This window comes from Sarcophilus harrisii, chromosome 3, assembly GCF_902635505.1.
Source record: "Sarcophilus harrisii chromosome 3, mSarHar1.11, whole genome shotgun sequence".
Classification (NCBI taxonomy): domain Eukaryota; kingdom Metazoa; phylum Chordata; class Mammalia; order Dasyuromorphia; family Dasyuridae; genus Sarcophilus; species Sarcophilus harrisii.
This window is the reverse complement of record NC_045428.1, coordinates 595,658,277-595,665,415: the sequence shown is the minus strand read 5'-3', so window position 1 is coordinate 595,665,415 and position 7,139 is coordinate 595,658,277. Positions and strand designations below refer to the sequence as shown.

General features: G+C 42.4%; 1 pseudogene; it reads right to left on the bottom strand.

Moving 5' to 3' along the window:
• Positions 1-308: 308 nt before the first annotated feature.
• LOC100914985 lies at positions 309-6,096 on the bottom strand (annotated as a pseudogene).
• Positions 6,097-7,139: the final 1,043 nt, after the last annotated feature.

The following is a 7,139-nucleotide window of genomic DNA, read 5'->3' as shown; positions in this document are numbered from 1 at the left end:
CCTGACTCCTTCTATGCATTGTTTTCCCCTCTTTGGTTTGTAAGGTTTAAGGACTGTCTTTCTTTTTATTGACCATATTCCCCAGGACAGGAAGGGAGGGGGAGGAGGGAGAGAAAAAAAGAAGGAAGGAAGGAAAGGAGGGAGGAAGAGAGAAAAGAAGGGAGGGAGAGAGAAAAGGAGGGAGGGAGAGAGAAAAGAAGGGAGGGAGAGAGAAAAGAAGGGAGGAAGAGAGAAAAGAAGGGAAGAAGAGAGAAAAGAAGAAAGAAAAAACCAATTCCACTCCATCAGAGATATGAGGGGATGAAATAACCAGGTTATTTTTTTTAATACAAGTAGTATCTGTTGGATGATCTTGGGTTATATAGGGGACATCCCCCACCCCTCAACATTGCGATTCTATGATCTCCTGACTGAAATAACAAAGGTTTTGTCTTCTACAAAGTACAGGCCATGACTTCTTAGGAAAAGCCTCCTTTGCTTCCTGAGCCAGGCTGTCCAAAAAGAGAAAGGACTTAGTTGTCAGATTGTCCCAGGGCCATAGGGCAGGTCCGAGAAGGACCTGAGAAGTAGATTGCCAGACAGAGTGAGCTTCTTCTGGAAATAGAATTAAATGATATCTTCTTTATTTGACTTTCCACCCCATGTGCCCCAGATTGCCACCTGATTGAAACAGCCTCTGAGTACTGGTCTTGGGCATCTTGGTTCTCTGGGTTCTGGCTCTCCAGGTTGTTTCAAGAACTAATTCTTGTGAAGTTAAGGGATGCATAGTGAATCTCTGAGGGTGCTTGGGGAGCCAGGTTAGGAAGGGGCAATCCGGGATCCCTCTGTTGATCCTATAGGAATGAAAGGAAAAGAATCCAGCATGAGCTCAGGATGTTGAGGATCTTGGTCTGACCCTCAGGGTCAGATAGGGAATTGATGGTGGTTTGACAAGGAGGCTGTTGGGGCTTTTAGTCAGGAGCCTTTGTCTTAGGAATGGTCGGTGTATTGATCCACCAGCCGAACATCCATCTTTTTGAGCTGGGGATGGGACCCAGTGTGAGATACAAGGAAGGAGAAGCCCAAAGCTTGCAGTCAGAAAATATGATTTTGAATCTCTAACTTGTCTATCACTCCGCAGATGAACTTTGGGGAGCCCCACTGGGGCTTCAGTTTCCCCTGCTGATGTACAACTGGAGTATATAGTCCTTTAATTTCTACCAAGTGATTTGCAGATCTAGTTTCATTGAATTCCCAAAATAACCCTGTAAAGCAGGTGGTAAGAATATTATTATCCCATCTTACATTATAATAATTAAGTGGTTTGCCCAGGGGAAATCCCAGTTAGTGTCAGAAGTTGACTCTGAATCTAATTCACCCACTCTACCAAGTTATAGCATGTCTGATACTAGTTATAGTAATCTTGGCTAAGTTTCTGGGAAAACTTTAAGCTCTTTGATTAAGTTTCTTCCTTCCAATGGGGCTGTTTCACCTGTGCAGAATGAGGGACTTGTAATAGGCTAGTCCTAAGGCTTTGCCAGTGATTTGCTGTGTGACTCCGAGTCCCTTTTCCTCTCTGAGCCTCAGCTGTTTACTTTGTAAAATGAGTTTTTTAAGATTCCTTCCAACTCTTAAGACTATGAAAAGCGACTGTGCCACTTCAGGGAAGTCATTTTCCCTCTCTGGACTTTAGTTTCACTCTTTGTAAAAATTGAAGTGGATTAATCCAGTAAAGTTCTTTTCTTCCCTGATAGGGAGGCACAGCGATGCCTTAGAAAGAAGACTAGATGTGGAATCAAAGGACTTGTAATTAAATTATGCTGCCTCTGCTAAATAGTTCTTCTTTCTAGGACTTAAATTTCATCTTATGAACCCTGTTATATAAATGAGTTACCTGAAAGCAAGAGGGCACAAAATGGGAGTATGTTTTGATTCAGAGCCTTGCAAATGGGAACAATTAGGTCTGAAAGGGTATGATCAAGGCCAAAGACTTTCAGAGATATGAGGGATTAGGTTATTCCTAGCTTCACATGGTGCAACTGAAAGGAAATTAAAAGGAAAGGGAACTCACCCCCACTTCCCCTTCTTCCCTTTTCTTCTTGATTCCCATCATTTTGCCCTTCTGATCTTATTACACAACTGAAATTTTTCTGAAATCACGGACTTGTTACACAATGGAATGGCCTTTCTCTCTTCTCATCTTCCTTTATAATCTCTGCAATTTTTTGATACTATTAACCACTGTCTTCTCCTAAATGCTCTTTCCTCTCTGGAGTTTTTTGGTCACTGCTCCATCTGGGTTCTCCAACCTGTCTGACCATTCCTTACCCATCCCTTCGCCTGGTTTCTTATCTATGTCATACCCCTTAGCTATGGGAGTCTACTAAGATTCTGTCATGGTTTCCCTTCTCTTTTTTTCTCTACACTCTCTCATTTTGTAATTACATCAGTTCCCATGGGTTGGGGATGTCAGATGTCTGATGGACGTCAGATGGGAGTCAGATGACTCCCAGATCTATACAGGGTGTCCCAAGAGTCTTAGTGAAGCTTCAAGTTTTTGATATCTTTAAAGTACACTAAGATTCGTGGGACATCTTATAGATTCAATCCAACATTCTCTGTTGAACTAGTCCTACATAACCTAGGTAGCTGAGGAAGAACAAAGGGAGAAAGACAAAAGCAAAAGAGCCCTGTCAAAAAAAAGGAATAGAGAAGGGATATCTAAAAAGGACATCAACGAATAGAGCACCGGCCTTGGAGTCAAAAGATCCTGACTTCAAATCTGACCACAGATATTTAATAATTACTAACTGTGTGAACCTGGGCAAGTCACTTAATCCCAATTGCCTCAATAAAAAAAAGAAAAGAAAAATCTCTGTCCTCAAAGAATTTATGTTTGATGGAGAGACAAAAGTCATGCATCTAAGTATCCACTGAATACACATAATGAGTACAAGGAGGTTATGGGAGAGTGGGCAATGGCATGGGAGGCACCAGAAAGCTACATTTCCTGATACTTCAGATCTCAAGGGCAACAATTGATTGTCTTTTGCCCAGTTAGCACCATGCTTGGCACATAACAGGTATTTAATAAGTCTGTCAATTGATCAGTTGATTGATTGGCTGACAGTGTCTCAGATGTTGCTACCAACTCCTCTATTTCTCATTTAAAAGCCCTTTACAATCTGGCTACAAACTTGGTTTCAGGGCTAATTAAAATGTTACTCCCTAAGACACTTGCTATTCTAAGCAAAAGGACCTACATCTTCACATCTCCTTTGCACGTGTCTGAAATGCATTTACCTTGTGGAGACCCTAACTCACTTTATCTGCAGTTAGTTTACCCAGTGGGTAAAGTATTGAGATGGGAATCTGAAAAACTCATCTTCTTGATTTCAACCCTGCCTTTAGACACTTACTTGTTTGTGACCTTGATCCTTGTTTGCCTCAGTTTCCTCATTTTTAAAATGAATTGGAGAAGGAAATTGTGAATCATTCCTAATTTTTTTTGTCAAGAAAATCTCAAATGGAGTCATGAAGGGTCAGATCTCCTGAACAGCAACAACATAATCCAAGGATCATCCAACCAGTAGAAGTGACAAAACAACACTTGGAACCAAGTATCCTTGACCCCATCACCAGAGTTCTATAGCACAACACCTTGACTCAGTTATACATAGAAGATTTTATTTTAAAAAAAATCATACTTAATTGAAGCTGGTCCAACTCCCTTATTTCAAAAATTAGGAAACTGAGGCTGAGAGGGGAAAGATACTGTGAACAGATCCTGAACAGAATGCTCCAAATGTGGCCCAACCAGGGGAAAGGAAAGGGAGAATGCCATTTCAGGACCACGGTCAGCTCACTCACCGAGGGGACCCCTTCTGAGACCTGATTGATACAATCCATTTTCTTGCTCTCCTGAAGGTCTGAGTCCTCTGCCTGCTTCTTCCTCAGGAACTTCAAGCTGAAGAAATGAGCCCAATATTGTGACATGACCCTAATCCCTACCACTAACAATCCCCACCACCACAGCAGTCCTCTCCTCCCACTCCCAGTCCCATCTGGAATACCAACCATCTCACTCACAGTGCCAGAATGAGACATAGGGCAAGAAAAGCCATGATCCCAGCACCCAAAAGTATCCCTTTGAAGAAGGTGAGGATAGATTTTTTATCTGTAGAGATAAAGGATTAGATGTGTAAGGCTTTTCAAGAGACATGATTTGGGCGGCTAATTGACATAGTATGTAGAGTGCCAGCCCTGCAGTCCGGAGAATCTGAACTCAAATCCAGTTTCCAACACTCTTGGCTGCAGCTCTGAACTCTAAAACATTAGGTGCGACCTTGCCCTGTTAAAGATCAAAATTTTCCAGGGGTATCTGATATTGTTTGCCAGTCTGAGGTTTCCCTTCCTCTATCCAAGAGCGTGAAGTTCCCATTTTTCCAGACCCAAGTGTCCTGTCCCCAATACTCACAGGTAATACTGAGATGAACAGTTCTCTCTGTGCTTACTCTGGCCCCAGGAAGGGTCACTTGACAGGTAAGATTAGAGCCATGGTCCTGGGGCCTTGGGAAGAGTGTCAGCTCAGAAAAATAAAAGGTTTCTCTGATGAATTCCTGGGAAGAGAGGATAGCCCCTGTCCAAGAGAAAAGAGGGGGTGTCCCACATACGAAGACCGGAGGGACTACACAAATCACTTACACCAGCTGTCCAGCCTCCAAGGTCCCCAGAATGTAGATGTCTGGCTTCTGGGTCAGAGCTGAGGGAAGGAAAGTGAACCAGACCTTAGAGAAGGGACCTTCAACCTTAACTAATAACCTCAAGACCATCCCTGATATAGCTCCAGGTTCCCTTTCTGTCCCATGCCCTGAGCCACTCACTGATGTTTAGGGGACTCTCTTTTCAGCAAAGAAGAGTCCATGGTGTGATGGCTTTCTGGATGTTTTCTATAACTTAGATATCTGTCGCTCTTCCAAATCCTTGGCTCTATCTCAGACTCACAGGATAGTCACAGTCATTGCCAATTCCTGACTCACTTAGCCCTGACTCTCGCCCTGTTTTCACCAAAGAGTGGAGGTCTCTCCCAGGTCTTATGCCCTCTATAAATACTCTCCACTGGCCACTGGCACTGACTGGAGTAATTAATACTTGTTCCTGTAAGCTTCCCTCCCTTTGAGACATAGAACATGAAACACCCCACTTTCTAGTGATTCTTTGGAAGCTGCCTTGTCTCTCTCTTCCTTGTCACTTATCTTTCACACTCACATTATATAATTTAGATAATTGTATTTCACAATGGGTCCTCTCTGTATCCGGAAGAAGTATTGTCCATTGTCTCTTTTCTGGACATCCATGATACTCAGGGAGCAGTTGTTCTCCAGAAGGTTCCCAATAAGATGGAATCGCCCCCTGGTCTCCTCCTGTACCTCCTTGTTTGGGTCATTTGTCACCAGTGCTTTGCCACTGTCAGTATTGACCTTATTCTTGAACCAGTATCCAAAAGCCTGGAGGCCATAGAGATTTTTAGATAAAGGATAAGAGAAAGAACAGGGGACCTGGATGCACAGTCCCTCTTGCACTGTCACTGATGCCGGGGCCTCCAGCTTATACTCTGCAATCTGGGACAGGGACCCTGTGAGCAGAAAGATATCATAAAACTTCAAAGAAGTGAGCCACAGTTCTTAAAGCATGTAGAGATCTCAGAACAGAGAATATCAGAGCTTAAGACATGGAACAAAGCCTATAAAAGTCAGAAGTAACCATAGAAAGTGATTACTCAAAAAGGAAGAGAACTCAAATCAATTTTCAAAGCAGTTAATGACTTTAAAAATCATCTACTTCTAGATAACAGAATAAGATTGATTTTGCTGATTTGGCCAAAGGACTCACAGCCAGAGTTAGAAGCAGAAGTACATGGAAGGCCTTTTGGCTCCAAGGCTTGTCATCTGTCCACTGCCTCATACCCTCTGATTTTTGGAGGCTGCCTAGACCATCCCAACACCATACCTTACCCAACTCACCCCCCAAGGTCTGGAATATCAAGAGCAGAAGCAGCATCTCTGATCTAGTAGAGAAATATGCTCTTGCTAGAAATGTTATTTCACTTCCCAGCATCCAAGACTTCTTGTGTCCAATCAACAACCAAGATTGAGAGCAAAGGGGAAGTTGGGAGGAGGAAATTCAAACTTCCTTCTACCTCTGAAGAAAAGTGAAAAATGAAAAAATTACCCAAAACCCCATGTCCAAAATGCAACCAACGCTTTCACTAGGTCTCAGAATGTAGATTGACCCAGGGAAATGAGAGGCAGGGCCCAGCTCCAAGAAATCATACAAAAGACAGATGGGGCATGATGGCAACTGAGGTTACACCCAGAGAGTCTTTAGAAGGTCAGGACTCTGATGTGATCAATCAGCCTAAAAGTAATCACATGGCAGAAAGAGATTACATTTGGGGAGAATATAGGCCTTTTAACCCAACAGGGCAGAGTCCAGTGCAAACAGCTCCAATGTAATTGCCAGATGATGAGGAGAAATCCCAAAAGTGATAAATAGAAGGGAATTCAATAGGTTAACTGCCTGGGAGAGAGGATTTACTTGTGTTCCTACAGATGGAGAAGGAAACAGATGGGTGGCAATGAGCACCTCGAGAGAGACAGAAAAGGAGAAAAACCTCAAAGCAAAGGAGAAGATTTAAGAAACATCTGACAAGGAGTATGGTTGACAATGATACTGTTAAAAGAACTTTAAAATCTTCAGGAATCATTGGATTCCCTAACACAAGATGAGACTGTTTCAAGGACTTGAAAACCAGCAGGAATCATTGGATTTCTTGAGATGAAAAATTGTTGATGAGACTATTGCAGTACTTCAAAACTTGCAGGAATTATTGGATTCCTGGCACATGAACTAATGGACAATGGATTCCTTTTGGACAATTTCTAGGACTTATGGACATATATAAATTCTTCATATTGATTCGTGTTATTTATTTCATCACTACTAGCCTGTATTATATTGCTATGTGTTTATGTAATTATGTGTAATACCTCCCATATTGATGGATTTATGTATACCTGTTTCAAATGAGCCCCTTCAGAAACCCGCTAATCTGATTTGATTTCCCATTTCCTTTGATGTTTTCATCTCCCTTCCTGAGA